This window comes from Pezoporus occidentalis, unplaced genomic scaffold (assembly GCF_034315485.1).
Source record: "Pezoporus occidentalis ecotype Australia unplaced genomic scaffold, CSIRO_AGI_Poc_V1 ctg27, whole genome shotgun sequence".
NCBI lineage: Eukaryota > Metazoa > Chordata > Aves > Psittaciformes > Psittacidae > Pezoporus > Pezoporus occidentalis.
In genome coordinates this window covers 13,002,312-13,028,515 of record NW_026914611.1, presented here as the reverse complement: position 1 = coordinate 13,028,515, position 26,204 = coordinate 13,002,312, and the positions used below count along the sequence as shown (strand labels likewise).

Genomic DNA, 26,204 nt, shown 5'->3' with positions numbered 1-26,204 from the left:
GTTGGAAGGTGTGGAGGAATAGCAAAGATTGATTCAGCACTGTCTGCAAGTACAGGAGGATCATAGGTGATACCAGGGTCCGGTTGAACAGAGTGCTTCCATGTATACCAGATACATGGTATATATATGTCAGCTACAGAGTCCTAGAGACAATAAGATAGAAATGATAGTATGCAATTCCCTGATATTGAAACCTTATCAAGCTTATATTTTAGATAGGCTCTGTATCTGATGACAGCGCTGATGCTAGTGAGGGTTCTGTGTGCAATTTATAAGAACAGCAGTGTTACTGGCAGTACTGAAATCAGTAGGAGATCTGCCATTGACACTAATGACACCAAGTTAACACCACTGCAGTCTGATTCTGTATTAAATCAGTTACCATGGATATGCATTTGGCAGGCAGGCTGTTTATATAAGCAGAACTAGCAGTCTGAACAAATGCAGGACAATAGTTTGTTGGAAATCATGGAATCATAGCATCATAGAATGGTTTGGATTTGAAGGGACCTTAAAGATCATCTAGTTCCATCGCACCTGCCGTGGACAGAGACATCTTCCACTGGACCAGGTTGCTCAAAGCCCCATCCAACCTGGCCTTGAACACTGACAGGGATGGGGCAGCCACAGCTTCTCTGGGCAACCTGTTCCAATGTCTCACCACCTTCATAGTGAAGAACTTCCTCCTTACAGCTGATCTAAATCTCCATTCTTTCAGTTTAAAGCCGTTCCCCTTTGTCCTATCTCTACATGCCCTTGTCAAAAGTCCCTCTCCAGATTTCTTGTAGGCCCCTTTTAGGTACTGGAAGGATGCTGTAAGGTCTCCCTGGAGCCGCCTTCTCCAGGCTGAACAAGCCCAGCTCTCTCAGCCTGTCATCATAGGGGTGGTTCTCCAGCCAAAATATCAATAGCAAACAGTAAAAGAATCATCTTCCCTCCTCCAAACAAAGTGTTTTAGTCTCAGGATGGATTTAGCTTTGTTACTACCTAAAGGATGTAGACTCAAATTACAAAGTGCAGTTGCCTAATTTTTACCCAGTTAAGGAATTAAATGGCTTTATAGATGTGAGTCAGGTGGTTGGACACTTAGACACTTGAGGTCATTCTATTGTGATGAGCTAATGACATAAGCAAGCTATGAATTCCATCATTCTAGCTCAGTGAAAGTAGGACAAGCAAAAAGAGATAGGACAAGACTTTCCTTGTTTTCCTGTACAATGAAGAGGCTCAAAGATGATGTGATACGTGATGGCTGTGTGTTAAATTTCCAGTGTGATAACTGATATTGCAGCAGTTCCTGCATTGTTCCAGAGAATGCTGGTTCCGCCTTACCTACGCAAGAGCTTTAAAATCCCCTGCAATTCAGGTCTATTGCAGTTCTATACATTGCTATAGGATTGTAAGAGTGGATTTCTGGTGGAATACAGTTCTTAAAAAACCCCACAACATTGTATGCAGCTCTTTCATATGTACTTGTTTATTACAAAAGTAAATGATTAATATTTTGGAATGGGCAGTCCCTGAAGTGATTCGTAATGTGTATAAAATGATAATTGACAGAGAAATCAAGAAGATCACAGGGAAGAAATAGAAGAATATATGTCAAAAACAATGATGAGGTTGTACAATGTTAATACAAATGACAAAGGGAAAATACTAACAGAAAAATATGCAACATTGTGTTCTGAAACAACTGAATGATAAACCTAATGAAAGGAAAAGCAGTTATTAAAAAATCACCAACTTTATAATTTGGTTAGTAATCAAATTAATCTTTAGCTGCTATGCAACAAATAAGAGAGCACTTCCCTTCTGTTACAGCTTCTTTGAAACTGCAGGCGTGGCTCATATGATCTGTACAATCTCCATGCACACTTCAAGCGAAGGAGTGGAGAAGGCCAGGGTGTGGGCTCAGTCTGTATCCGTGTAGGAGGAAGGGAAAGCAAGCAGAGGAAGCTGCAGCAAATGGCTTTGCTGCCATTAGAGTGCCTGGGGAGGAAAGCAGGCATAGTACCCATCCTTCTGTGCCTGTGCAGCCGTATGTTAACCCCATGATAAAGATCAAGTCTTGTAGTGTTACTGATAAACACACCTAGGATCTGAGCATCATTTTCAAAGCAAAGAAATTCTGGGAGAAAAAGGGTTTCCCTAAGGACCACCTTTTCTACATCGTTCACTATAATGAGTTGCTACTAGCTGAGATGGTTGAGAGTCAGTCATTTGGAAGGGGAATGTGATTTTTTGAAAATTATCGTTTTTCACAGAGGAAAATAAATGATTTTGCAGAATTCTTGCTTTATTCCGTCGTGTTAAGTATGATTTTTACTATTCAGGGTCTACATTAATTAATTCTTCTCTGATGTCCCTAGCTGGCATGGCCCTCTCAGGTGCACTATCATCTTTTTGATGATATTTGGGACAGGTCTTGTTTAACATCTGACATGGACAGTGGGATTGAGTGCGCCCTCAGCAAGTTTGCCGATGACACCAAGCTGTGTGGTTCGGTTGATACGCTGGAGGGAAGGGATACCATCCAGAGGGACCTTGACAAGCTTGTGAGATGGGCTGATGCCAACCTCATGAAGTTTAACCATGCCAAGTGCAAGGTCCTACACCTGGGTTGGAGCAATCCCAGGCATAGCTACAGGTTGGGCAGAGAAGAGATTCAGAGCAGCCCTGCAGAGAAGGACTTGGGGGCTCTGGTTGATGAGAAAATGAACATGAGCCGGCTTCAGTGTGCGGTTCCAGCCCAGAAAGCCAACTGTATCCTGGGCTGCATCAAAAGGAGCATGACCAGCAGGTCGAAGGAGGTGATCCTGCCCCTTTGCTCTTGTGAGACCTCGCTTGGAGTATTGTGTGCAGTTCTGGTGTCCTCAACATAAAAAGGACATGGAACTGTTGGAACAAGTCCAGAGGAGGGCCATGAGGATGATCAGGGGACTGGAGCACTTCCTGTATGAAGACAGGCTGAGAAAGTTGGGGCTGTTCAGCCTGGAGAAGAGAAGGCTGCAGCCTTCCAGTATCTGAAGGGTGCCTATAGGGATGCTGGGGAGGGACTCTTCATTAGAGACTGTAGTGACAGGACAAGGGGTAATGGGTTAAAACTTAAACAGGGGAAGTTTAGATTGGATATAAGGAAGAAATTCTTTCCTGTGAGGGTGGTGGGGCACTGGAATGGGTTGCCCAGGGAGGTTGTGAATGCTCCAGTCATGGCAGTGTTCAAGGCCAGGTTGGACAAAGCCTTGGGTGAGATGGTTTAGTGTGAGGTGTGTCAGGGGGTTGGAACTAGATGAACTTAAGGTCCTTTCCAACCCCAACTATTCCATGATTCTATGATTCTATACAGCCCTTGAGATCTGTGTGCAGGATAAATATCAGGAACTGTTAAGAAAAGGAGAACAGTACTGGAGCTGAAGTTAATACGAAATGCTTCAGTAGGTAGGCAGGTATGATACAATATTAAAATGAATATAAACGAAGTATTCTGATGAATGTAAAACAAGAAGTTAGTTTGGGTTAAAGACAATAAGCATGTTACAAAGATATGCTATTGTTAATAATACTATTTTAAAGAGTTGGTTTTTTTTTTTCTTCCTCTTTTGTGAATTAGTAGGGGAAGTACTAGCCCATTCTCAAAGTATGGAGAAATTCTGGTATAATTAAAATTACAAGATACAGTGAACTCTGTGTGATGTTCTGATGGATGAGATGAGATTTTGAGATTTGCTTCCTTGCTCAGGTATGAACACAGATACAGGCATACACATACACTATTGTGAATCTTAATGGTTCTGGGAAAACTGTGTTATTCAGACTAGACTCTTGGGTAATAGGCAAGAAAATGGTTATATACCACTATAGAGAAAAGTTGATTATCCTGAATTGTAGAGTAAGGGAAGATTATTTTTCTCACTAGCCTTCCAAAGGTATTTTTTCTTTCTTAGGTGTCCTGGGTTCAGCAGTAGCAGTCAGACTGCTACTGCTGAACCCAGGACATTAGGCAAGCACTAATTTTTGGTAGAGATTTTCATGAGGTCTTTTAGAAAATCCTTGTGGGATACTGTTTTAGCATCCAATTTGATTTGATTTGATTTTCAATTTGATTTTCCTCTGCTAGTGTTTACCTCTGAATTACAGGGTTCACAAGAAACCTTCTCAAGCTAGCATATGGGTCCTGACATTTTGGGTTTTTTTGTTGTGTCCTTTACTTTCAGGGTTAAACCAAATCCTAAAGAAAGTTCAAAGCTACATGCAATGGGACATCCACATGCACAGTATCACAGACTGACATATATCCGTAGAGACAGAATAAAAATTGCATTGCCAAAAAACCTGGTAACAAAGCAGCTATATATATTTATGTACCTCTACATGGTAATGTGTACTGTGTCAGTATATTAAAATGACAGAAATTATTAATATACTAGTAGGTACTTGAAATAGGTACACACTGATGTGCAAATGGGAATCTAAGCCAGCTGATTGGCTGTAAGCTGGGGAAAATAATTTGTCATGCACAGTGTTTTATCGCTAAATTTATATAAGATTAATTTTAAGCATTTTCCAAATATTTCAATCTGTTTCAAATATTTCAATGCTGTATTTACTTTTATACTTTTTTTTCTGGGGTAGAATTAATTTTCTTCATAGCAGGTTGTAGGGTGCTATGTTTTGGATTTGTGAGCAAAGTAGTATTGATAACACACCAATGTTTGTAAATATTAAATGTTTACATATTAAACTGTCTTTCCCTTACCCAGGAGATTTCTCACTTTCACGCTTACAGTTCTCTCCCCTACCCAAAGGGGGTGAGTGAGTGAGTGAGCAGCTCTGTGGGACTTAGCAGCCTAGTAGGGTTAAAACATGACAACTTTGTAAATACTTTGTGATATTTACTGGGCTGGTAGAACTAAATAAACTAAAGCAATATTCCAGGACAAGCTCAGTGTTACTTGTGCAGTCAAGACATTCACCACTGCTTCTAAGATGCAGAAATATATCCTTTCTACTATTCGTTAATAACAGATAAGCAAAATAATGTAGAGTTCTTGCTTACATTTGCTTTATCCTCTGTAAAATGCAGGTCTTTTAAGAATATACATGCAAAAGATATATTAGCAGAACTGTCTTTGCTTTGATGCATTATGTTCCACTGTCTTGTTGGAATGACTCGGTTATTTAACTGTGGTTTTGCCTTTCTGCCTGATAAAATGCATATAACCTCCAAATAACTAGAGTACCACAAGTACCTTGACCTGCTGGCACTGGAAAAATGATGTGCAGCAGAATACTATAATCTTGAAAAAAACTTCATTGTGATTATTTTTTAAAAAGCATGTTTTTTTTTTGCTGGTATTTCTTGAGTGTCTAAGCTTTGTGGTGTGGTGAAAATCTGCAAATTCCAATTAACACAAAGGGAAAAGATGAAAGATTTGAAAATAGAACTCTGTTTAATTCTGTCTTCTCAGTTAGTGAGCTTCTTGTAAATTAATGGTTGGTGTGTTAAGTTGATCTTAAAATGGACTGTAGACTATTTTTAGGTCATGTTGGCAGTATTATCAGTAAAGGTCTAGTATGCCTGCTGCAATATTATTCAGTGTTAAAGTGTGAGCAAATACTTGCATAACTGATCTGAAGTTTGGGTTTTAGGTTTCTATCCATACAGCAAATGCTATTCTGATAAAAATGACAGCTTTTCCATGTTTGCAGATTTTTGTGATTGCTCTGTTGTTCTCGTCCATATGTAAATATGAATGCTGGGCAGGATTAACTGAGAAGTGAGTTAGAACTGGATGAAAGCCCAATTACCTGATGCCTCCATGAAGCTGAGGCAACAAAATCAAACCAAATCAACAAGTAAAATGCTCAACCCTGTATTTCACATTAATTTCACTGGTCACACACTTTCTTTTCTATCACTTTTTGAGTATGCTGTTAGTGATCTTTGCTGAAGATACACACCACATAAACTTAGAGGTTATTGATCAGTACTAGGTTTGCCTGGAAACTAATACACATAGGTGACAGTGAAAATTTTGCTTACAGGAAGCATGCTGGAACAAAAGAAGAACACTTCTGTTGAGGTGTTCTTCAGTAGAATTTTGACAATGTGTAATGTGCTGCCTTCGTTAGTTTTAATTCATTAGGAAGCATATAAATAAGTGCCTTGACTGTAGGCAGTCCTAGTTATTTCATAGTTTCCACTGAATCACTTGATGCCTTCAGCATTTGGGAATATGTCTCCTAACTACATGCTAAAGTAGAAAATTTATTAATACATTTTTAAAGCTTTCTTACCCTCTAAAAAAATTTCAGCCCAGATTTTCTTGTTGATTAAAATGATATGATTTCACTGGATAAGACAGTTTAGACATAGCTATCTTAAGATTTTTGAAAACATACAGGATTTGATCTCATGGCTGTTAGTCTCCTAATGTAAATCTCTTATCTTTCCATGATCGAGTACCTGTAATGTTCTCACTTTTGTATCAGACAGTTTATTACCAACTCCATTTATTACCAACTCCAGGACATGGTATGAGCAGACATCCACATGTAGTGAACTCTTCATGCAGACTTAAAGCAGTTACCTGCTAGGCAAAAGAAGGTTGTCAAGCTGGAAAATGTAGAAGCCTGATGAAGTTTTTGGTTGCCGTCTTATCTCCTGCCTTTCTTTCTACAATTTGCAACATACTTCCCTCTTTCTCAGAATTATCCCTCAGGCACCTACAGTGAGCTGGATTGATTTTAAATGACCTTTTATGTCATCCTTGCTACCATTACCAGTAAGGGCACCATTCTATGAATCAGGCTGTGGCAGACGTAAGAGCTGACTAGTGTTTGGGCAGACCTATCTATACAAACTGCTGGTCCCTGTCTCTTCTAGGAAACTGCAAATCGCACAGAAATGATTGCAGAATGATTCTAGACTGCAGTCTCCTAACTGGGAAAGATGACATAAGGTGTTTTGAGGCTTACTTACTCATACCTTTCATTCTCATGGCTGCCTCTAGGAGCTTAAAAGCTATACTTATTGATACAGAACCTGCTTGACTTAAATGCAAATGAGAAGAAATAATACGGGCCATACAGGGGAAATGTAAGATGGGATGTGAATTATGTAAGTGGATACTTCCGCTCATGCTTAATGAGTTAGGTCACTTCCTGAAAGGTCAATTTCTTAAGACGAGAAGCTCCTGAGAGACTAAAGTCCAGATCACTATTTCAGATCAGAGCTGTGGGGTGCTTGTGGTCAGCAGACCTTCCTGGGAAAAGACCTCCAGCCAATACCTTCCCTTTAATGGAAGCACCCATCAGTTCTTAACTGTTGGATAGCATGTACCAAGTCCATGGCGTTCACATTGTTTTTTCTCACATTGGTTCTCACACTGAGAAAACTGCTTTTCAGCCTTGTCTTTCTCTTTGTGAATCTCCTATCATTCCGTTTAGTTTAACAGGAAGATTTTTTTTTTCCCTTCCCCCCCTGTTGTCATGGTTTAAACCCTAGCCAGACAGCTTGCTCACTCACTCCCAGTGAGTGGTGCTGGGCTGAGAGCAATCAAGGCCCCCCCCCCCCGGGGGCTCTCCCCTTCCCTGCTCCCGTGAGGGCCAATACTGCTGAACCCAGGACACCTGTGTGTGGGGGTTTGAGCTCTTCCGTGCTGTTGAAACTCAGAACTTCAGTTCCTGAGCCCTCAGAAACATAGCTGCAGCTACACTGGGGTGTTTTTGCCACTTCTCTGCATGCACTGCAGGGATACTGGGAATGAAGGGAGACTTGTTTCTGGGCTGCCACAGCCCTTATCCTTGTCTTGCTGACAAAAAAAATCATCTTTTCACCTAACATGGTGGAGGTTCGTGCTAATGAAACATCGTGTGAAATGCAGTTACTGAGGGATGTCCTTAGCCTCTAGAAGAGATTGTGGAATCACAGCTGGGAACAGCAACCTCTTCAGCTGCTATAGCTTGATCCAACCAAGTTTATGAATCAGAGTTCACAGACTCCTTTTCTAGCACGTCATTTCCATGCCAAGTGCAAGGTCCTGCACCTGGGTTGGAGCAATCCCAGGCACAGCTACAGGTTGGGCAGAGAAGAGATTCATAGAAGCCCTGCAGAGAACGACTTGGGGGCTCTGGTTGATGAGAAAATGAACATGAGCTGGCTTCAGTGTGCGCTTGCAGCCCAGAAAGCCAACCGTATCCTGGGCTGCATCAGAAGGAGTGTGACCAGCAGGTCAAAGGAGGTGATCCTGCCCCTTTGCTCTTGTGAGACCTCACCTGGAGTATTGCGTGCAGTTCTGGTGTCCTCAACATAAAAAGGACATGGAACTGTTGGAACAAGTCCGAGGAGGGCTACGAGGATGATCAGGGGACTGGAGCACTTCCTGTATGAAGACAGGCTGAGGAAGTTGGGGCTGTTCAGCCTGGAGAAGAGAAGGCTGCGTGGAGACCTCATAGCAGCCTTCCAGTATCTGAAGGGGGCCTATAGGGATGCTGGGGAGGGACTGTTCATTAGGGACTGTAGTAACAGGACAAGGGGTAACGGGTTCAAACTTAAACAGGGGAAGTTTAGATTGGATATAAGGAGGAAATTATTTCCTGTGAGGGTGGTGAGGCACTGGAATAGGTTGCCCAGGGAGGTTGTGAATGCTCCAATCATGGCAGTGTTCAAGGCCAGGTTGGACGAGGCCTTGGTTGATATGTTTTAGTGTGAGGTGTCCCTGCCCATGGCAGGGGGGTTGGAACTAGATGAACTTAAGGTCCTTTCCAGCCCTAACTATTCTCTGATTCTATGACTTGCCTGTAATTACCATTTACATTATCCTTTTTGTGGTATTAATTTCCTTTCTTCTTTTGCCTATTACCTTCAGTTTCTTTGTTTATCTACTTCTGACCATAACACTTCAACACAGGTGTCACACCTTTTTACTCCCAGGGAATGCTATTTCCAGTGTTATAAAAACACTGATTTATACTCTCCTTAGTTGAATGTGTCTAATTATTCACAGGGATATTTCAGTGTCAGTGGCACATTTTATTTATGTTACAGTGTTTCTGGTTTTGTTGTTACAAGCACCTAAGATACGTATGGCATCCATGACTGTCTCAGTGCCCCGTTACAGTTAGCATAGTTTCTTGTGGACAGAGTTTGGATTTTCACAATCGTCGATCCGACAGAGACCACATGGTGGACAGAATTAGTTGTAAGTTAGGGTGAATGTACCTGGCATGTAGCAATTTGCCTGAGTTTTGAAGAACTCTGTAGCAATTTTGAGGAATTAAACTTTTGACTGTTACAGGCTACATCACTGAGTGGTAGTTGAGGGATCTACTCACAGCTTAAACTTTTTCGAACATAGACTGTCATTAAAGCTGCTACCATTGTATTGGAACATTATCATAATTTAGGACAGATGTAGGTTTCACACCTCAAGATCATTAATCTGTGTATACTTATCACTTTGCATATATTTGTTTGGCATTCCTATGCCAAATTAATCAGCACATTAAAGAACCATTTTTATATAATTCCAAGAAGTAGACAGCTATTAAGAGTGTACTTCACATCAGTGTTCATGGGCACTGAGGATTTCCTCCTGAGCGTATTGAAGTGCTTGAGCAACCCAAATTTCTTAAGTCAATAGAGGCACTGTCCATGAAAAGAAGCAGTTAAAGGCATTGCACTATTTGCACGCTATGTGTGTCATTGGGAGAAGCAAGGACACATCTGACCTTGAAACTCTTTTGTTTAAGATTCTTCGTATAACATTCTAAGGTCAGACTGTCCCTGTTAAGCAGATCTTCCTCTCTTAAAAAGCCCTAAAATATTTTTCAGGTTATAATGTTGAACAAGTCACAGTTTCTTCTGCTTGAGGGAAAAAAAAATCGCATTTTTCAAAATCATTTTAGGGCTCACCCTTTCCCACATATCACTGAAATCTTCGTGCCCTGCCAGTTTCAGCAGGCTCTGATATTCTCACTTGTTCCATCTCTTACTAGCTATGGGTCTTCATCAAAGTAAGCTAAATTTTGATACAAAGATTAGGTTGTAATGATAACAAATAATACAGTATCTCTTAAGCTCTCTCCATATCAGAGTTTTGGAGTTATTGTCAAGAAATAGCTTATTATTGCATTATTTGTGTTGTGTTCCTTAGCGGCTCTCTTCATAGATTTGGAAACCACAGAGCTAGGTGCTCTTGTATGTTATTGCTTATCTCTTCCATATTGTCACCCTGAATCAAAATCAGAGTAGTAGTCAAACTACCTTTTTTACCTGAAGCAGTACAACCATTGCAATCCCTTAGAAAGCAAATTATTATATTATAAATGATCAACCATTAAATTACTATCAGTTTTTATAGAATATCAAACTCCTATTTTATAATTGTGTAAAATGCCTATCAAGTGTATTTAATTACATATAGATAGCATAAGTATTTGTAGTACATCATTGAAATATTTTCAAGTTAATTTTATCGATGATAAATTATTTTATGCATCTGGTAAATCTGAGATCCATAGGTCTTTACATCAGAGTCTCAGAGTTGATAAATTAGGCTTCAGAACTGCTGAAAAGTAGGTTATCGGTAATAGAAGACAAGGAGTGTGGAAAGCAAGTACGTATCGTTAAGCAGAAGAACATATGTGTGGTGAAAGGAAAGACAGAGGAGAAAGGAAGCTGTGGGAGGAAAGTGGTGTAGAAAACCTGAATGATTTACCTGTATTTTATGACAGCTGCTTAGATTTTAACAGGTTTCTTATGGTGGCACAGGATGGAATTGTCTCTTTTATGGGAAGTGACAACACCATTCCAGTTTCAGCAAGCTAAACAATTCCCACCTTCAAATTTAGACGGGCACATATGTTAATTCTTCTTCATTTAAGCACACAGCAGTAATGAGGTTCCCACTAGGTTAATTTGTGTCATATTCAGTGTAAACACTTGATATCTGCTAGTAATCATTGTATAAATGCCTGAACAACAGCATGATATATCTCAGGAAAGTTCTTTAATTATCTACAGAAAAGATGATCATTAACACCTTATTTGGTGTTTCCTTGAAGGAAGCAGAACACATTCCTAAAAATGAAGAAAATAAAAACAGTTCAGGAACACTGCAATACTATTAAAAATGAGCCAGAAAGACTCTTTAATAGCATGGTGTGAACTGTCTGAGCATGCTGGCTGTGCATCTAGATTGCATTCACATTCCTTATTACCCTGATTGAATCATACAGCAAGAGATAAGGCAAAAAAATACCTAAGACTCACTTTTTTAGAACACTTTATAAAAAGAAGTGTGCGAAGATAGCTTTCCAATAGATGTAAAACCTATTGCCTAAATCTGGATGAAAGCACTCTGTGAAAATGTATTTTCAGTTTAAATGGTGGCATATGCTTTCTGTGCTTGTGGGCTGATGGTATTCTCTTCAGACTTGACTTTGCCCATTGAACTTGGTGAACATTTTGCCATTGATTTTAGCTGGGAAATACTAGACTTCCTAGCATAACTACCCCTGTGGACCATTTGACTGAAAAGAATTAAGTTCTGTAAATTCAATTAAAAGGTTGTGTTGAGAATATTGGGGATTTTTTTTTACCTTAACACATACAGTACATTATCCTGGAAAGCATGAAACACTTTTGAGAGACAAATACACTTGAGAGACTATTTCAGTGACCTTATTATTGATACTCTGTTTTAAAATACTCTTTACAACTGATTGTTATTGTCTGTGATGCAGTAGCTAGTGAAAGATTCTGAGGTTCTAATGGGCATTCTCCATTTGGATTAAGCTAGAAAACCTGAATACAACTGTATTATACTATTTGTAGAGAAGAAAAAAAAAACATAATTTTTTTTTGCAATGCTTAAATATCTTTAAATATCTGTACTTAAAGCATATAGTTTTAAATTTGCTTTAAAAGAATGAGAATGTCATTCCTTGGTAGAAGGGCTTTCCCAAAGTGTTTCAGAGCTCCATTTGTATTTAGTCATGCAGAAGTGATGAAATTTTTATCCAGTCCCAGAGCAGAGAGTGAACATTTACAAAGAAGGCGAGGGGCAGCAAATTATTTGCTAAGAAGAAAAGAAACATGAGACTGTTGTGATAGAACAGATGTTGCATAGGCAAGGGAAGAACTGGTAGAGAAAAATTTTAAAACTGTATTAGTTAAGGAACAGTGATTTAATTCTATGATCTTCCCAGCACTTAATCAAAATGTGTAAGTGATTTTATAAAAGTAGTGATAGTGCATTTACAGATGCAGGTCTGTCTCAAAAGTTGGTAAAATGATCATAATGTTCACTTACGTACAGGTCTTGATGGTATCCAATGGAGATACGCACCTTTTCATGATTATTTTCTCCATATAGAAAACCAAGAAATACTGGAGGATATCAAAATGCCATAATCCTCACCATCTGAAAGAGAAAAAGATAAAATCAGACTGCAGAAAATACTGTGTAATAATGTTCTTCTTGACGGTTTCTGGCAAGATCTTGGCCAGATTTCTCTATAATTGCTTTCCGTGCTATATTATCAATTATGTTTTGCCTGACGCACATGCTGTGAGTTCAGAACCAGTGATGTGCATACGCAGTGTTATTGGATATCTTGTCAGGAGCAAAAACACCCCAGACAACAGATGTAGGCAAGATACTGTCAAAAGCAACCAATACTTTGCATAGACCTAGCTAAGAGCATGGAAGTTTTATTGTCCAAGGGACTTTATTGGTGTTTTGAACCTGTTCCTTGCAACTGTGGTGCTTGCTGGGGGTTATTCATCAAGGCTGAAAAGCACTTAAAAGCCACTATAGCTTGTAGAATGAGGATTTTGTTTAAGATAATAGATGCACAGACAACTGTGAAATTAATATCTGCAGCTGGAAGACTGACAGTAGAGTGGTGCAAAGCTTTTGGAATGATTAGCTAAATTTGAGAAGCAAGGTGAAGTTAATATTCAGCTGAGTCAAAAATATCAAGTGCAGCTGGTGGTAATTCCAGTCTCCTACTACCTGCATAACCAGTGGAGAGACTTCTCTCATTGAACTCTTCCAGCACAAAGTATGATTCCATTGACATCATTTTCTTAGATTATGAAAGACAATGGGAGTGTAGTGAAAAATCATGCATGTCATTTAAAGAGCGATTGAATGACATTCAGGGGATATGTTGTATGTATAGTATGGAAGGCAAAGAAAATAGAAGCTTGAGTCCTACAAGCATCTGTTAGTCTATGTGAGTAGTTTCTTCTAATATGACTTCAGTGGAGAAAATCTTGGGAGCAAGGGATGAGGAGTATTTTCAGAGAAGCAATCAAAGTCCAGATAGTAGAAAGCTAGGTAAAAGAACACGTTACAGCACAATTGAATCAGATGTATAGTTGCAGATAATGAAGAAAAAACCCCAATGAATTTAGAAACATGCACGTCTGTCTGGTGTGTCGCAGTTGTACTTCTCAGCTGAAGATGTGTGTTGCCTAACAAGTTTGTTTGTTTGTGAGTGCCCTGCCGGTGATGAATCCTTTGTAAGTGCTCCATAATGACATTGCAGGAGGAGCAGTCACAACCTATGGGCAGTATCCCATCAATATTCCAGTCAGGAGTACTATTGCAAATGACTTTTAGCTTTGCACTTGGTAGCTTAGTTGAACTAGCATAGAATATCTTTTGGGCAGCCTACTAAAAATTAGAAACAATTATTACCTGACTGTAGATGCCTACAGTGTAGAAAGCAATGCCTTATTAATAAAACAGAATGAAACAGGGAACAAAGCTTACAAAAAAATAGTTTTAAAACTGAAGCCTCCTCCTTCGTGGTTTTAGGGAAAGTGTTCAGCTTCGTTCTTGATTACACAGTATTCTTCTCTTGATTACACAGTATTCTTTCAAGATTAACCTCAGTAATGGGAACATTGATTTGAATTGTACTGAACCCACGCCAGGCTGATGTGAGATATCTTTCCAGATTTGTGTGTTTAAATACAGTTTCCAAAATTCCTAAATAATTAGACCTTCAAGTCCACCTTGCAGCCTATTTAAAGCTATTTATCTCATTTAAATGTGCTTGTGACTCTTTGGGCAGTGTAATGAGATTGGGTATAGATACAGGATATGATTGTTGTAGACAATCCTAATTCTGATGATACAGTAATTTTTAATAAGACGATGATATTGCACAATTTGACATAGAAATAAATGTCTAAACCCATAGAATTACCCAAAGTATTTCCCATTATATATGTTCTGTTAAAAGTACAAAAGTTTCCTGAGCTCGTGCGAGTTACACTGCAATATTTTTCTAGCCATATTTTAAGTAAGCATACAAGCAAAGAGGAATTAGAATTATAAGGGTATTTCAAACAGCACTTGAAAACATTTTTTAAACTCAAAATCAAGATTGCATTTGGTTGGAGATTCGGGTTGGACTTTTCTTATGTCATTTGAGCTAGCTTGCCTATCTTTAAAAGCATAATCATACATAGCAGCTGGGAAAGATGGGTACTTGAATATTCATTTGGATTTCAAATTGAAGACTAGATTTTTGTACTGAGGTATGTATATTCTGTTCCACGAAAGTATCTATAAGCTAAAGGAGGAGCGTTTGCTGTGAACTTTCCATTCTGCACCATCTGTTGTTGCCTACTTTCCTACTGCAGAAGATACAATAATCCTCTCTTACCCTAAATGGGTTTGCTACCAGATCTCTTATATTCCTTCATTACCTCTTCACCTTACTAGAACCTGCTAGTAGTTATCACTGGAATGACAACTAGAGATCAGGCAAATTTAAACCTACTTCCAGAAGTTTTCCTCCTAACCTCATGGCAGCATAACTTTGGCAAGACTTCAACCCCATCATTCCTATCATCTTGTACAACAAAGTAAGTATAAAAACTAGACAAATAATTTTAATTGACCCTGGTAGGGTAAAATACATGATTGCTGTTTTATACCCTCATTTATTAAACCCATGTCTGAATTATTGCATGCCATTTAAATGTAATGGGACACCAAGTAAACCATTCTGGCTGCTGGGACATTCAGATTGTTTCCTATCAGTAAACCAGCTCTACTGAAAGTAAAGAAGCCAATCAAGAAACAACCAAGAGACAAAGCCTACTTGGGAATTCAGTTCTGGTCTTGCAGTACTCTGCCAAAAGGCCCAGTACTCAATGTGGAATTTGGTGCAGGATCAAGTCTTACATCTGCAACAGGGTTAGTCAGCAAATTCACACATTTTCCACAGAAATGCTGAGGTTTCCTTCTTCCTCTGACACAGCTGAAGTTGTAAGGCCGCAGAGGCTACACAGCCAGGTAACCTGCCATCTGTGAAGCCTGGTGAGCCTGTGGATGGGTTCATGATAGATTGAACAAGCCCAGCTTTCTCAGCCTGTTTCCATAGGAGAGGTGCTTCAGCCCTGTGATCATCTTCATAGCCCTCCTCTGGACTTATTTGAACAGGTCCACATCCCTCTTGTGTTGAGGGCCACAGAGCTGGATGCAGTACTCCAGGTGGGGGTTTCACAAGAGCAGAGTCGGGGGGGGGAATCCTCTCCCTCGACCTGCTGGTCATGCTTCTTTTGATGCAGCATATGGTTGGCTTTCTGGGATGCAAGCACACACTGCCAGTTCATGTTGAGCTTCATCTGGAGAGGGCATGTAGTGAGAGAACAAGGGAGAATGGTTTTAAATTGAAAGAGGGTAGATTTAGATTAGACATTAGGAAGAAATTCTTTACAGTGAGGGTGGTGAGTCACTGGCACAGGTTGCCCAGAGAAGCCATGGCAAGGGGACAGGTTCAAGTCCAGGTTGGATGGGGTTTTGAGGAACCTGGTCTACTGGATGGTGTCCCTGCCCATGGCAGGGGGGATGGAACTAGATGATCTTTAAGGTCCTTTCCAACCCAGGCCTTTCTATGATTCTGTGATGTGAAAGGACAATGCACACAGTCGTATGTATGGTGTTTAACATAGATGTATTATTAGTTGTGGTTAGTTCCTTTAGCTGGGGAAGACTTATGGTTCTGGAGACTTCTGCAATGTTTGTGTGATGAGTTATCTGCAATACACAACTAGACCTCAAAACTGCACAGCTGGCTTCATTATTGGTGAAGGACAGCAACTCCTGAGTATTTCTTACAGTGTTAACAAATATCTAAATCTCACACATCAGTACAGCATAATAATGGGATTTGTGCCTTGGTCAAATACATATAGAAAACTTGACATTTTGAAGCTTTGAGTGCATCCTCCAGCAACAAAGTATCTGGGGATTTAACATCTTTTAGAATCCTACTGAAAGCAAAAAATTCTAATTTGATCTGGTGAAAAGTGTTGTTTACAAATATGTCCTTGCCATGTCCCAAGTCAATTTTCTTATTATATAACTACAGAATCAGGGTGAAGTTAAAGAAAATCCAAAACCTGCTTTTTCCAAGGATCAACACTCAGTATTTAAAAGCAATCTGAGGAAAGTCAGGTGTGATAGCAATAAAACAATAAGCTTCTCCCTCTTCCTTTCATGTTACCCTTTGAAAGTTAAGGTATCATAGATAAAATTAAAAATCCTCTTGTTTAATAAAAATATATTTTTATTTTTATTGGTTTTGTTGGTTTCATTAAAAAATATTTTTCCTACACAAACTTATTCCCAGTTAGAAAATAAACAAAAATTATAGGTTTACACATCCAAAATGTTTTTTCTCTCTAAAAAAAACCCTTATCTCTAGAAGTTCCAGTTGTCCTGTATGTATTCCTAATAAGTTTAGAGAAGAAGTAACTTCCAATTAAATAACATTGTCTAGATGTTTAAAATTAATCTTTCAAGGCTTTTTTTTTTATTAATAGTGATACATGTCTTGCAGAAAAAGAAAAATAAATTAAGAAAAGACGCATGTGTTTATAATACTACACCAGGAGCCTGGAATACTGGTAATCCTGTCCATTACCTAGTGGCTACTAAAAGCTCTGCCAGTATGTGCTAAGCAAGAGTAACACCTGAATCAGGGTCTTTTTATTTGAGCATCTTAGTCAAAACTTAAGGCAATTTCTACAGAAAATTATGGTTGCATTATTGCCTCTCAAATCCAGTTGTGTATGTATGTTAAATTATGTTGAATCTAGAGTGCGAGCCTTTCTGTGCTGCCTTTCAAAAACTCATTTTTAAACTGTTGCCTTCACAGTAAGGATCTGTACTACCAGGCTGCCAGCATTTGCAATTACTGCAGTAAAGTTTAGAGAGTAATAATCTTTATTTTTCAAGGAAGAAAAGAGAAGACAGGTGACTGTAATTAAGTGTCAGAAAGGGAAGAATAACATTGGCCATACTTGAGCATTCTTCAGTCTACAATGTCTATAACTTCTGTCCTATTGATCATCTTTGCTCCAACCTTTTCTGTGGGATTAGTAAGGCATTGTGCTGGGTACTGACCAAACACATAATGGGCAGACACTCTTGTGCTATGGGAATGCCAAAAGTTATAGATGAATGTGAATGACCACTTTAATTCAGAACATATGATGAACATCTGTGGATATGTGTACATACAATAGTAGTGAAGCATTCATATGCTTTCTGAGCATTTACAGATACGTATACATGAAATGGTCTTTAATAAATGGCATTTAATGGTCTTTATAAAAATGGTCTAAAAATAAGAATTCTTATTATTTTGAAGCATCAAGGGGAATAGAATCATCTCTTTGAAACTAAGGCTTTCAGCAATGGCATTTGACATCCAGTATTTGCAAGGAAAAAAATAATCAGTAAACTAATTTGAAGCTATATTACAACAATTTTTATTCAAATGGCTGAAAATATTATTGAAAGTATATTCTTAAAATTAAATTTGTGTGAGTATTTTTACAGATATCTAGCATTTTTACAGAGCTCTACATTTCTAAAGAACAGTTCTAAAATTGCCAATTTAGCCTAAAGGTAAAAGTTTCTTCTATTGATATTTTTTTTCCTGTTTTCCTTACAGACATTAATGACTCATGTTATATTTGTTGAATTGATATTCATAGAACACACCTCACAGGAATGATTTAGTATATTATAACCTCTCCAGACATACTGAATATTCTTGAGGTGTGAATACACATAATACAGAGAATTACCTAGTTAAAATTTCAGAACAGACCAGAGCATTCAGCTGTTCAGTTTGCAGATAACATAAATAGGCAATATATAAACATATAAATAACAGCTCTACATGCATATGCAGTATCACTCAACTGTTATAAATACGTTCTTAAAAACACTGGTTTTGCATCAAAACCTCCAAAAACGTTGCATGAATACTAAATATGCCAGTCCCACCCCCAGTTTCAGTCATCCCCAAACTACTTATGAATCTGTGATGAATTTGTAGGAAGGCATCAAACGGAAATAATGGGAATAGGCGAGAAATGTGGGATGTGGGAGGTGCGAGATAGCCAGCTGTGTCTCCTATAGGAGAGATCACTGCAGAGTATGCTAGCTACTAAAATAGTAGGTAAAAGGGAATCTCCTCTGCTAGGTATTTTCTGAATCTGGTTATCCGTTTTGTTTTGTTTTGCTTTTCTTTTTCTTCATTAGTTTTTTTTTTTTTGTTTGGTTTGTTTTGTTTGTTGTTTAAGTTATTTGTTTGTTTATTTGTTTTGGGGGTTTTGTTTGTTTGTTTTTTTGTGTGTGTGTTTTTTTTTTTTTTTTTTTTTGGTAGTTTTTTGTTTGCTTTTGTGTGCCCCAAAATATATTTTCTAAGAGACAATATTGGAGAAGCTGGTTTTAGTGGAGGCATAAGAACTCTAACTGAAATTTTTTTCTTCTTGTTTTTGGATTGGAAGACAAATAAAAATTCTATGTTTGTATAGCAAGCATGCTGCTTTATAATCCAGTTTTTATATAGCTGTGTTCCTTCAGAGGCAAGCAGGGAATGGAAACAGACTGTGATTGATTTCATCAGTGCCAAGTGCTCAAGAATCAAGCTTGTAGCACTGACTTTTTTTTTTAGGTATACAGAACATAGAAAAACCTTTACTACATTGCCCTGTTTTTTTCAGACTGAAGATTGCCGTGGCCACAGCATATGAGTGCTTCACAACTGCTAATTAATTTCATTTCACAGGGCTCTTGAGATAGCACAATTTCCTTGTCCTCATTTTCTAGAAATGGAGCTGAAATACAGCGAACTAGGTGCTTTGTTCAAGGTCACAGAGGAAGTTGGGACAAAACCTGGAATAGAGCCTAGCTCAAAAATTGTGCCTTAACTAATATATCACTTCCCTTCCCCGAGGTATCTATGTAAAGGTAGTCACAACACAGTTCTTGGTGAATCAAAACTCCTCCGCAAATAGTGTGCAAGCCTTGAAAAGTTTAGTTTTGTTCAGAGTATCAGTACTGCCACGGTGGTTTTAGGCCCTTGCTCCAAATACTAACCGAGGGACTAGAAGTTGTCTATACTGTTACCAGTTATTTGAAATCCCAGAGTCTGCATAATTTTCAGTAAAATCACTCTGTTTCTGTGTGTTCATCTAACATCTCTCTCTCAAAAAAAAATTCCTGGCTGGCTTGTAACATTATGGATGCCGTGTGTCTTGCCTGAGGTCTTGTGAAAAGTGAAACAACCTTTGAAAAATCCATTAGTGCTGGAGCTTTGATTGGTAAAATACGAGGAAGTAAAACTTTAAGTCCTCATAGCTATATTTTTTAGTATCTAGTTATCTTACCCTTATTATATACATTTTTTTTCCTATGTAACATACTTGGACGCCAGTCACTTCATAGGCTGTTACTTTTCCTATTGATCAGGAGCTTCTCTGCAGTGGTTTGTACAGCAAATCCTGTGTGCTGGAGTCATCTTTGTATTTCAGAGTAGATTGAAAGAGACAGGGCAGCCGCTGCAGGTCACATCTGATGGGAGATCTAAGTTGTCATAATAAGCGTTTCTCAGTAACTAACAGCGCTGAAGTTCAGAGGCAGCCAGCTCTGGGGCTGCTGAGCAGACTAAATATTGATTGGAAGGGGAAAATGAGGGAGGCACTGACCTTTTATTCAGAGCCTGACAAAAGTGTGGCCAGGATGATGTTCTTGCTAATGCAGAGCCTTCCTAGTTACCCTGCACAACAGCAGGGAGGCAGCCAGGCTTCCTTCCTGCCTCAGATCCACCACTTCTGACTTTTGACATTGAGTCATTAACTTTGTTAGCTTTGCTCCTCCCTTGGTAGTTCCTAAAAGGAAAGAGAGAGGAATTTTTCTCAACACAAGCCTCATCAAAGTTATGAGAGTAATTTTCAAGTACAGTACATTTTTTATCTGCAAGTTACCTAAAAAAAAAAAAAAAAAGCATAGTTGAACTGAAACTCCCTCAAGCCTACCTGTATTTTCAGCAATTAATGGGGGAAGTATTTACTGTTCAAAAGGCTTTTGCTGTTTGGATTTCCTCCAGTTCAAAATCAGGTCTATCAAATTGGCCAATTCAATTTATTATCTCCTCAGGGACATTCAGCTGTCCCAACTAACCTTTCTCAGAATAGTTCCAGCTGTGTCCTTCTGTACAAAATTTTTGTACTCCCCTGAAAATGCAGTCATTGTAAGGATGTCCTCGTCAGATCTATTAAAGATACCCTTAGGCCCAGTTCTGCACTAATGACCTGTAAGCTCATGACTTCTATTTCTGCTGTATATATTTTGATGTGAGGGTTAAGAATGATAGCACAGGTTCAAGCACACCAGCAAGATCCCCAGGGAAACAAAAGTGCAATTATTCTGTAAATGGCAATTCAGAATTAATGGTCCAGGAAAATGACTTTGCAGAGAACTTGGAAGACAGTCCATTATATGACAATTCCTTGCATTTTTCTTAGTGTATTTAATCGATCTTGAAATGTTTCTGTGTCTTGTCTGAATTTTGTAAGTGCTGGCAGTGAGAAATCTGGAAATGAGACAATGAGTTGAATCTACTTGCGTGAAGTGATGTGTTCAGCTAGTGACTGACTAGGTGGAATGACATCCTAGTTCCTTAGTGTACTATCAGTTAATTCTGATAAATTCTTTAATGGTCTTGTATTATGTCTTGACAGTCAATGGAAGAAAATTAAATAGATTCATGTTGAGGCTTGTTAATGCATTATTACCTGCTTGGAGAAAAAAATATACATGCACACAACTATGTATTCACAACATAATCACTATAAGAAAATTAATGACAGGTCTTTACAAAGTGAATTAAATGAGTGTTACTTAAAAAAATGTATTTCAGTCCAATCTTATATTTAATTTTTATCGTACTGCATAGGTGTTGTGGTTTAAGCCCAGCCAGTAACTCAGAACCACGCATCTGCTTGCTCGCTCTGCCCCCATCCCCGGGAGGGATGGGAAGGAGAATTGAAAGAACATAAATCCCATGGGTTGACATAAGAACAGTCTAGTAACTAAGGTGTAACACAAAACCACTAGTGCTACCACCAGTAATAATAATGATAAGGGAAATAACAAGGGGAGAGAATATGAAACTAACATGGGAAAAGGAAAACAATAAACACAAGTGATGCTTACAATGCTCACCACCCTGTGACTGATACCCAGCCTGACCTGAGCAGCAATCTGGGCCTTCCTGGTGATTCCCCCCGTTTATATACTGGGCATGGTGTGCTGTGGTATGGAATACCCCTTTGGCTAGTTTGGGTCAGGTGTTCTGTCTCTGCTCCCTTCAGGCTTCCTGTGCCCCTCCTTACTGGCACAGCAGGAGACTGAAAAGTCCTTGATCGGAGGAAGCATAACTTAGCAACAGATAGAAACATCAGTGTGTTGTCAGCATTGTTCTCGGGCTAAAGTCAAAACCACAGCACTGCATTAGCTGCTAAGAAGGAGAAAAAAACAACTGTTACAGCTAAACCCAGGCCAATAGGCTCAGCCACTTCCTACCATAAAAAAGGAAAGAATAAAGTATACGTAGAAGGTAAGTGGGGTTCACACTGGGAGGAGGCATACTCTGGGAGTCAGCTGAGTGAAGCAGAGATAGTTGTCGTAATTTCCCTTTTGCTCAGTTTCGTAAAGCATATGTAATCATGCTATTTGTCTGCCTCCTTTTCCTTCCACCCTTAACTAACTTTTGAACCCTTTGGCCAGTTTCTGCCATCTGGGACAAGAAGACCTCCCAAGGATACGGAACTCCCATCACGTTTCTGAGCAATGGTTCCTATACAGAGGAGGAAGACCAATGGCTGACTTTCATGCTTAGCAGATGCCTGGTGTATGCCCACACATACTGCCTGTGGGTTCCACTCGCCACCCTCTGCTGCACCTCATTATGGTGTGGGGTAGGGAACTCAGGACTACAAAGAAATCGGAGGAATGTGGCCAGTGGAAAGCGGTGCGAAACACCAGGCGAGGTGTTTATGGGTTAGTGCAAGAAATGCATTGGTATGAAGTTTAGCGGCGTTATTTTGGCTGGTCAAAGAACAATTTATTTAAATTAAATATAGCATTAAAACTTTCCAGTTGAGATACAGAGAACATCTTGCCACAGAAACAAGTATCACAAAGTCAAAAAGTGTGTATATGCCACCTTAAACTAGGAAGTTAGTGTCTCAGTCCCCTCTCAAAGATTTTCTGTTTTCCCATAGACAGTATAGGGAGGTTAGGTGGTCTCCTACCTGAACTGGACTACTATATTTAGGTGATTCTTCCTCATGTTTTCTTCTTGGTCCTGCTTTTTCCTGCCTACGAAACACTATTTCAGCACACCAGCGAAAAAAAAAGGGAGAGTACTTTGTGTTGCTGCATGAGTTTTCTTATAATGAAGTGCTGTCATCCCAATAAGGTGACATCTTGACAGTAGCCAGTGTTTTAAAGTAGTGCATTTTTCTTTAAATCATGTAGAGGTACTGTATGGAAATGTGTACAAGAGAGCTTAATTGAAAGAATACATTAGAAAACAAGACAGGAGGGGAAATAGGTTTACCCAAGACATAAAAATGGCCTTACCTAATACAAATATTAATGTAATATTTAATTTAATTTGCACATTGCATGTAGATATCCACAATTATATGAACAACCTCAAGATAGAAAAGGGGAAAAAGCCTGCCTTAAATTATTATTTTTCTGCTTACAAAGTCAGTGAAATTCTTAGGTCCAACAGATTATTGTGTTATTTAATTAAAAAAGGGAAGAAAGGAGAAGAAAGATTCCTAATTGCACTGCTGGAGTGGAGGGTGGGTGAATTTTCCGATGACAAAAGATGGAGTTAACGCTTCAGACTGTTTAAAAACACTTAATTGAGCAGTGTGGCTCATAATGATTAATCTATTTCAGGTATGTTTTATCACTCAGTCAAGGTACAGCCTAAATTAGGCTTGCTACTTATCAGGCTTTTACTCAGAGACTCATCTCAGGTTGTTTTATGATCATGATTTTAATGCTGCCTTGATGACTGTGGTTTTTGTTTTTTAAAGAACTGAAAAGCAAACACAGGTGTTGATATGCATGGAACCTGCTGCTGCTGTTTCTTTATTCTTCTCTGGGAGGAGTTCATTTTCAGTGTTCTCCATAATTTTATAAGGCACTGCAGGTAGCTGTGTTATTGGAGAAGATGGAAAGGTTCATGCTAGGGCAATTTATCCTTTTTACTGTTCAGCTCTAATGTAGGCAATTGGAGTTTGGCCTATTCTGACTACATTTTAACAAAAGAACTCCAGTAAATGGTTAGTAATATTTTCCTTGAGGGGTTGCGTAGATGACTTTCTGAATTGTAAATAGCTTTGCTTTGCTAAATCTCTGTATTAATATTGATAGCTACATAGATTCATGTGTATTATTTTGTCTTTAGATCTTATATAAAAGTTTGGTTTGAATTTAAAAATCAGTTTCAACAGTGACAGAAAAAAGGCATTATACAATTTGATAACTTCTCATAGGTCTGCATGTTGGTCTGTGGTCTTCGTGAATTCATCCTTTTGATCATTTGGTCTTAAAATTGTCTTCACTTTTATTAGAGTATGTAATGAAAAACTCTCAGTGGAGTGAGCTTAGAAGCTGGGGTCCATAAAGCTGGTCTGTGCTTTACGTTCTCTTTGCTTAACAGTTGGTATAATAGGTAACCTTAGTGATTATGAGATGGGGGTCTTGTTTCCAACTAGGATTGGGAGAGAGAATATCTCATTCTGGTAGCATTGTAAAAACAGATAAGTAAGAATTAAAAAAAAATAACAAAAAGCCCAATAAAATAAAAATGAAAAGAAAACCCTTTTGTTACAGTAGGACCTTAAATAATTTTAGTATTCACATTCAAGCTGAGTTTGGGCAAATGTTTATCTAATTGTGTTCTAGGCTGTGAAGCACCCATGGGATGCACATTAAAGGCTAAGCAGTTGCAGTTCTGGAGTTCCCAATAAACACACACACACAAACTGCAAGTTGTTGAAGTGGGCTGATACTGGAAGAGACATAATTAACAGATCATGGTTATCTTACTTCTAAATTTCCATTTTTTAGTCCAAAGTTTTAATTGATTTACCATTTCATCTTTGCTTTGAATTTCCTGGCTTTCTGTAGTTTCCTGCATACTCTTTTTTTCCCAATCCTTTATTAGATGCTTGACTGTTTTTGAAAAAGAATATCATTCAAAAACACTGTGTGCCTGGTCTTCAATGACATTGAGTGCTCACAATTCTACATATTGATAGGGACTCTAAAGCCTCAGCAGCTCCTACATTAAGTAGTTCATAGGTTCTGAGTAACTTTTAAAAGCTCATAAGCTTCTAGGTATACGCAGCTGAGTAATTATTTACATACAGGAAGAAAAGCTTAGACTTTCTTTCGATGAAGTTACAATGTATATAAAGGTCAAAGATGCATGGAAAAAACTCTAAAACCTCAAAATGTACTCAGAAAAAAAATCCCTTTAGCACTAAGGAAAGAAGGTAGAAGAGCTGCTTTCCAAGAAATTCTTTCATCTTGGTTGAATATAGAAAATGTATGGAGAGCAGAGACTTAAAGAGAAGGTGGACTGCAGCATTGCAGAAATTTTTAACAATTCTGCCATCTATTTGGTAATCTTATTAGATGGCTTTATCTAGACAGAATTTCAAGAGTACTTTAGTTACAAGAACCTCTGTTACTCTAAAGCAGCTCAGATTGGGAAGGCACAATGGGTGGAATCATCTCACATAATTTTAGTATCTGAGAAAAGCTGTGGTCAGCTGCATATGGGTTAGCATCTGTGGCCCGGGCTGCCTGGAGAGTCTCTTAAATCCCACAGAAAGGGCAATCGCCATTATTTCTTTTATCCAGAAGCTACATATTATGTGCCATTTGCCTTGAAAGATGCAGAAACTTACTTATATATGCATGTTTATTTTTCTAAAACAAACCATATGGTAGAAAAAAGAAGACTTGAATATGGATCTCATCCTTTTATTTAATAATGAACAAATCCAGTAAGAAATACTGGAAAGAAACCTAAATTTTGTATTGCTTAGCACAGTTTGTAATAAAAAAAATAATTCAAGGCTATATGAAAATTTAAAAATTAGCTTAACATTAGATATTTTGAAACTATCTTTGAATATAGTATTCATTTTGCAGTATTGTAAAAAGTAGAGTATATACACTTGCTCATTTCTTTAGTGATAACACTGTTTCAGATCTTGTCTTTTGAAGATGGGATGTTTAGTGTATAATAGCCTATCGGAATTACCACATCCGAACTATGGAATGGTTACTTGCAAAATACATTTTTAGAATACAAATATTTTTATGTTATAGTAAAAATTTCTAACTTCTAAAATATTAAACCACAAACTCATAACTTAAATAAGGCATAAAGAAAATAAAAATTTTCAAGATCTAAAGTACTTTTGATCATAAATGCATTATGTTGTAAATTCCTGTCTGGGAAATATAATCTTGAAGTGACAACTGCTTCATTCTCTGTCTACAAAATGTCTTCCAACAATGAAACTGAGAAATTAAATATTTTATATAAGTCACTGTAAACAAGTAATTCCTGAAATGGGTGAAATACAGAAGGATTGTTAAGATATGTTTGTTTTCATTGTAGCATACTGAGTATCAGTGTTCTGTCGTTTAATGAGACATCCTTCCAACAACATCTATATTAATTCTGTTTTCAGATGCATCCTCACTGCTATGTTAACCTAATTCTCCTCTCAGATGGAATGCAATTCCCACAAGGGTTTTAAATGTTAATTT

At 38.3% G+C, this 26,204-nt stretch overlaps 1 protein-coding gene across 1 annotated transcript in view; it reads left to right on the top strand.

The window, feature by feature from the left end:
• The window catches only part of NALF1 (NALCN channel auxiliary factor 1), a 484,017-nt gene that overhangs the window by 79,201 nt on the left and 378,612 nt on the right, over nt 1–26,204 (top strand). The window lies entirely within an intron of this gene.